The following is a 7,382-nucleotide window of genomic DNA, read 5'->3' as shown; positions in this document are numbered from 1 at the left end:
CGATTATACATCAATATGAAGACATACGCAACCATTTACTACACGCAGAAGACAAATTGATGCAAAGTTACGAAAAACAGAAGTACAGTTTAAACCAAGACGCTGTTCAGTAAGCTGCTCTAGACACAAAGCAATCAGAAAATCACGGAGGCACTAAAGGAAAAACGCAATCATAATAAAAATTGAAAACCGTTTAAAAAAAAAAAAAAAAAAAAATGTTTACTGAGGTAGAAGCTTACACTGCACAGGCCAGAAGCCGGGAGAACTAAAAGTGTGAATTAGGCGACCATATGACACCATCAAATCTCTCTTTGCTGTACTAAGTGAACGAAAAACGCTAAGAGGGCATAAATAGAATGATAGGTAAAGACGCACGGACGCAAGGAAACTCTTACATAACATTTATAAATACACAAAGTGATCAGTACTGGTACCCGACAGACAACAACCTCTCATGACTAATCATCACAATTACATGCCTCCTAGGCAAGGTGGTTTATACGGGTAGTTCCTGAAACTATATAAAGGGTATAGCCAGCCAGAAAAGCTAGAGGGTCTGCCCCTCTCTATCATTATCTCGGTCTCCTTCATTTTCCAACTATATATCTCTAACTTTCCCGACCTCCAGCTTACTCGGGGGTACGTGCTAAAATCTACGGTCAATATTTGTTTACATTTTCATTCCAATAAATAAATCATAAATATCCTATTCTGAAATTCCTGTATCTTTCACTCAACGCGAAACACCTTTTTCAGACCTTTTTACGCTTTCCTAACCCTCTAAACAAAAACAACAATACCAAGAACAACAACAACAAAATAGTTTGTAGGTTTATTCCCCGAGTAAGCGATAAGAGTAAACATTGTCGAAAAAGGACTGAGAATAAATAGCCTTGCAATGATAAAGGTCGCTGTTGGAAATTACAGACAGACAGAATGGAAGCAGAAATTACATTGCTTAATATGAAATTATTATACTGGCATGACCCAAACAAGCTTTTATATTCGGTACATTAAATAAAATTAGAAGCACTATTACTATGGATGCTCATCAACACTAATTGGGTCTGATGCATCTGGCTACGCATATTGTAATCAATAAAAATGCTGTTGATCATTCATAGTTAGTGATAATATTTCTGAGTAGTCAGTTAATAAATGAATAATTGTTGAAATGGAAAATACATAAAAATCTAATTAGAGAATCCCAAACCCACCTGTATCTCAAACGTACAAATTGTACATATGTACATGTGTATTTAAATTTCATTGTTGCTTCTGTCTATATATGCCAATGCTCATGTGCATTTCTAATTATTAACATAGTAACTATAAAATACACACACATTCACGGACACACACTAGATGTATGTGGCAATCACGGGATTATAACAGGAACAAAAAGTATTTGAAAAGAGACTAAGTGTATAGAAGAATTTTAATTCGAATTTTGTTGCTGAATACATTCATAAACATCTAAAACATACTTGTATTTTCTTGTAGAAAAAGTAAGTTCTGAAAACTCAGAGCAATTCGTAAAGGTATCAACCTTCATTGGCAATGGTAAGATGCAGACCCATTTTGTCTACTGTCATTAGACTTTAGTACGTACCCACCCACACACACACACATACAAACAAACAAAACAGTCGTACATACACTCTAACAATTAGCCAAAGTGATAGTGTGAGAGATTTGATCATATATTACTGGTACGAGAGGTAATTAAAAAAACAAAAAAACCGAAACAAAATATCTAATTAACATTAGAAAATTTTTGTACCCAAATCTCTACATTGACAAAGAGGCAAAGGTTTGGAAGGACCTCTGGACCTCGCCTTACCAACAGGGACGTGTTTTCTTAAGCTAGCTCAGGATGGTAACACTTGAAATCACTTGCTGATCGAAACCATAGATATTTATTCTTTCAATTCCTTATTGGCTTCTGCCGATCAGGTAGTAGCCAGCCAGAGTCCTCAGTTTGAAATCAGGTCAGGAATACACAAGTCACTTATTTCAGGTTTAGGTACCAAACGGAAAATTAACTTTAAAAAAAAGTAAATACTCACGGGTCTTCGGGTAAATAATTCACAAAAAAAAAACCTTCATCATCTAGAAGATAGTTCAGAATAACTCGACAGGACCCAGGGATGTGGAAAAATATTCCTATATGTAGTAAATAAATGAAAGAAAGTAGGTCTCTCTCTCGCTCGGTAAAATCAACAATTTACTTTTGTCCGCCATTAAAAATCATTTTCTATGTAAGGAAAAGTCGGCTATAAGAAAATACGGGAACCTTATCATATGTGACTAACTAAAGTATTGTATTACTCCAAAATATGTACAGATCTGTCTACCAATTTATCAAACCCTGGACTTCTGTTTGTGTACTTAAAACTACTTAGGAAATGTCAGTTTTAATTTCATTTTTATGTTTATCAGCCATTAATGAAGAATTATCATATAAATATATATACATGTGTGTCTTCTTATTTATATTATATTTCATTGTTCTTACATCTTTCTGTCTCTGTAATACTATTAGGTACAGACAGTGTAGATGAAATAAAATACTGTAATAACTGTTTTAACCCACGCAAGATAACAATATAATTGTTGAAAGCAGAACAGCACCATGATTAAAAAGGTTTCTTTGTCTTATACTACGATTATACATCAATAAGAAGACATACGCAACCATTTACTACACGCAGAAGACAAATTGATGCAAAGTTACGAAAAACAGAAGTACAGTTTAAACCAAGACGCTGTTCAGTAAGCTGCTCTAGACACAAAGCAATCAGAAAATCACGGAGGCACTAAAGGAAAAACGCAATCATAATAAAAATTGAAAACCGTTTAAAAAAAAAAAAAATGTTTACTGAGGTAGAACCTTACACAGGCCAGAAGCCGGGAGCACTAAAAGTGTGAATTAGGCGACCATATGACACCATCAAATCTCTTCTGCTGTACTAAGAGAACGAAAAACGCTAAGAGGGCATAAACAGATAGATAGGCAAGACACACGGACGCAAGGAAACTCTTACATAACATTTATAAATACACAAAGTGATCAGTACTGGTACCCGACAGACAACAACCTCTCATGACTAATCATCACCATTACATGCCTCCTAGGCAAGGTGGTTTTTATGGGTAGTTCCTGAATTATATAAAGGGTATAGTAAGCCAGAAAGCTAGAGGGTCTGCCCCTCTCTATCATTATCTCGGTCTCCTTCATTTTCCAACTATATATCTCTAACTTTCCCGACCTCCAGCTTACTCGGGGGTACGTGCTAAAATCTACGGTCAATATTTGTTTACATTTTCATTCCAATAAATAAATCATAAATATCCTATTCTGAAATTCCTGTATCTTTCACTCAACGCGAAACACCTTTTTCAGACCTTTTTACGCTTTCCTAACCCCCCCCCCCACAAAAAAAAAAAAAAAAAAAAAAAAAAACAAGAACAACAATACCAAGAACAACAAAAGCAAAATAGTTTGTAGGTTTATTCCCCGAGTAAGCGATAAGAGTAAACATTGTCGAAAAAGGACTGAGAATAAATAGCCTTGCAATGATAAAGGTCACTGTTGGAAATTACAGATAGACAGAATGGAAGCAGAAATTACATTGCTTAATATGAAATTATTATAATGGCATGACTCAAACAAGCTTTTATACTGTCAGGTAAATTAAATAAAATTAGAAGCACTATTACTATGGATGCTCATCAACACTAATTGGGTCTGATGCATCTGGCTACGCATATTGTAATCAATAAAAATGCTGTTGATCATTCATAGTTAGTGATAATATTTCTGAGTAGTCATTTAAAAAATAAAATAAACAATCATCATTTCCCGATACGAAAGTACTAATCAAAATGTCACATACTGAGGATCTTGGTCAATTAGATTTTTTTATTTTTCTCTTACAATTTTTTTTTATCTCTCAGAATATTTTCCTTTTTCAATCTTTTTTTTTTTTTTTTTTTTTGTTTTTTTTTTTTTTTTTTTTTTTTTGCACTTCGGTATCTAAACGTCGCTTCATTTACTTTCGTGTTTGTTGATCCTCGTAAACCGCCCCTTCTCCTCAAAAGGAGGGCCAACGTGTCTTTAGTAAGCCGTGTTTTGTGGAGAAAATGAAACCTGTGGAATGTTTATCTGGGTCGACATAAAAACCTACGAGAATGTATAGCGTTCTCGCGAGAATGTATGGTATCTGGTTCTGGGCCAACGTTACTATACTATCTCAAGGACGAACGCCAAAAACGAGATTTCAAAAGATGTTTTGTTAACTCTTTTTCGAAGTTATTTTTGGAGACACTGGCGATAGGCTGCGACGGTCAATCTCTAAAGATCAGTAAACACTATACCAGTGGTTCTTGAGCTTCTTATGACCACGCCCCCTCTAAGAGTTGGACCTTTCTTTCACGCCCCCCCCCCCCCCCCCAACAACCTTGCATCTATGAGAAAAAATTCCCTCCCAGATTTGAAGGAAAATAAAAAAAATGAGAAAGAGAAGCGGAGAGGGGCCAACAATTGAATCTATGATAAATTTGTGCACATTTCATTTTGGTATTGTGTTTGTCGGATGTACTCCTTTTCAAAATTAATAACACCTATTTGAGAGAGAGAGAGAGAGAGAGAGAGAGAGAGAGAGAGAGAGAGAGAGAGAGAGAGAGAAGCCAGCAAGGCGTCTGTCCTATTACGCCTAAGTTATTAGCTTCGTGTTGGCTATGATTGGTCTATTCCAGCATTCCTTACATAACTCACATATTACGAGAGGGGCTATTCTGTCTTCTTGAGCTGTCACAACAGGGATATATATATGAGAGCTGTTAACGTTAGACAGCGGAAAATATGAGTAGTACATCCTCTGGCAAAAGTTTATTCATTTGCTATTCACTTTGTGGAGGAATGGACAGTGAGGACATTGTAACGCTTCTCTTACTGTTCCCTTCATCATCGATATATATATATATATATATATATATATATATATATATATATATATCTGTGTGTGTGTGTGTGTGTGTGTGTGTATATGTATATACATATATATATAAAATATATATATATATATATATATATATAGATATATATATATATATATATATATATATATATATATATATATATATATATATATATATATATATATATATATATAGTATACGTAGTTCATTTGATCTTATTTGACTTGCCAGAAAATTTAAACCTTTGATGTCTGCAAAGAATTCTCAAGATAGGCAATGAATTAATTTCGCTTTTAGCGTAGACCTTGTTTCGTCGTATAGCTGACAATTACTGTCCAAAATATCGAACGGGAGGAAAAAATATCAAGTTAATGAAGCTTTCTCGTAAAATATTGAACAGGAAAATGTCGAGTAATTAAGCTTTCTCGTAAGATATCGAGCAGGAAAATATCAAGTAATGAAGCTTTCTCGTCACATTTTGAACATAAGCCTATGCGGGCGTGAGTGGCTTATGATTGTAGACGCATGAAACAGTTAATATTATGGGCCTGTTTTGCACCAGGGGTTAATCCACGGACATGGCCACCGGTTCTAGTATGATGGTTGCAGCTGACAGTTGTGTGTGTGTGTGTGTGTGTGTCTGTGTTTTGCAAGGTTTATATACCTTCGCTTTTGAAGGATTCTTTCGTCAGGATAATTATACACGAAATATCCGAAAAGGACCAGTTAACAGCATGATCAAACTCCTTGCTAGGCTCAGGATTATGGAATAAACTTAGCAGGACTGGAAATTAAATTGAAACAGACATCGTCACAGAACGAAATATAGAGCAAATAAAAAGACATGTTATGTTATTTAAGAGACGTTGCGTGACCTTTCATGATCTAAAACAAGTTATTTTTAAAGATGGAATATTTGCTTCGTTTTGTTGAACGTTAAAAGAACAAGTGTTCAAAAGATAAGTGTTGAAAACAGGTCATGTGAACAAATGTTGACGAAAATTACCTCCAAGGATGAAATCCGTAAGGAGATTAGTGGCGTTAGCGCACCTCACGCGGTGCACTGTAGGCGTTAATTAAGGTTCTTTGCAGCGTCCCTTCCATTCCTTTTACTGTACCTCCTCTCATATTCTCTTCCATCCAGCTGTCCACCCTCTCCTAACAATTGTTTCATAGGACAACTTGGGGAGTTTTCCCTCTCAGTTTCCTTTCGAGGGCTGAATGACCTCTTAGGTCCCAGCGCTTGGCTTCTGCCCTGAGTTCTATAATCTTCCTCATCCTGTCTATATAAAAGGTTATTAGTATGTTTGTCACCAGATATCTCTAAACGTTGTGGATGGATCTATGAGCCTAGGCCTAGGCACAGCTGATTGGGTTTTGAAAGGCTCCAGATGCTTATACAGAGTAGGATGTTCAGTTCCTCTGGTGTTTATTTCGTCTACATTTTATTTATGTATTCCTCCTCTTATTCATTTGCCAGTGTTTTTTTACTCTGGTCTATTTGTACTTATAAAGTGAATTTGAATGGTTGAATCTTTTAAACTACGGCAATTGTAATAACAACGACAGTCATTTGTGTTATCCCGATAAAAGGTAAAATGCAGGCACAAAACAACAGGAGATCTCTCGCCCAATTACGTTAGTTCGTATACACATTTTTATTTTTCTGAGAAAACTATTTTGCCGGTTTTGTCTGTCCGTTCGCACTCTTTTCTGTCCACCCTTAGACCTTAAAAACTAGTGAGGCTAGAGGGCTGCAAATTGGTATGTTGATCATCCACCATCCAGCCATCACATACCACACACTGTGGCAGTAACTGATCATGATACAGAGCCAGTGATTTTTTCATCGCTCTTGGGGAGGCGCGAACTCGCCACTTCCGGGCATCATGCCACGATACTAACCACCATACCAGAGGAACCGTAAATATTATGTACAAACGGGAACATTTTCCTTTATTTTATTAGGTATTTATTCATTTATTTAGATTTGGATGTAGACCATACGCTGCGCGTTTTCAGTCTGATATATGTATTCGGGGAATATATTTATATATTTTTATTTGCTGAAAATGAATTAAAATGGCTAATTCTTTAAAACATTTTTAGCTGACGAACGTCATGTTGCGAATAATTGTTTATATCGCTTACTCGGGAAGTAAGCCAACAAACCACTTTGTTGTTGTTATTGTTGTTGTTGTTGCTGTTGTTGTTCTTGTTAGGGGTTAGGAAAGCCTATAAAAGGACTGAAAAAGGTGTTTCGCATTGTGTTGAAGATAAGGGATATTTTGGATAGGTGATTTATGATATATTAATTAGAATGAAAATTAAAAAATAAATAATGTGCATGTTAAGTATTACAGTTATTTCTAATGAAATACAGCGTATTTATTTTAATT

Source organism: Macrobrachium nipponense, chromosome 19, assembly GCF_015104395.2.
Source record: "Macrobrachium nipponense isolate FS-2020 chromosome 19, ASM1510439v2, whole genome shotgun sequence".
Classification (NCBI taxonomy): domain Eukaryota; kingdom Metazoa; phylum Arthropoda; class Malacostraca; order Decapoda; family Palaemonidae; genus Macrobrachium; species Macrobrachium nipponense.
This window is presented reverse-complemented; position numbering follows the sequence as displayed.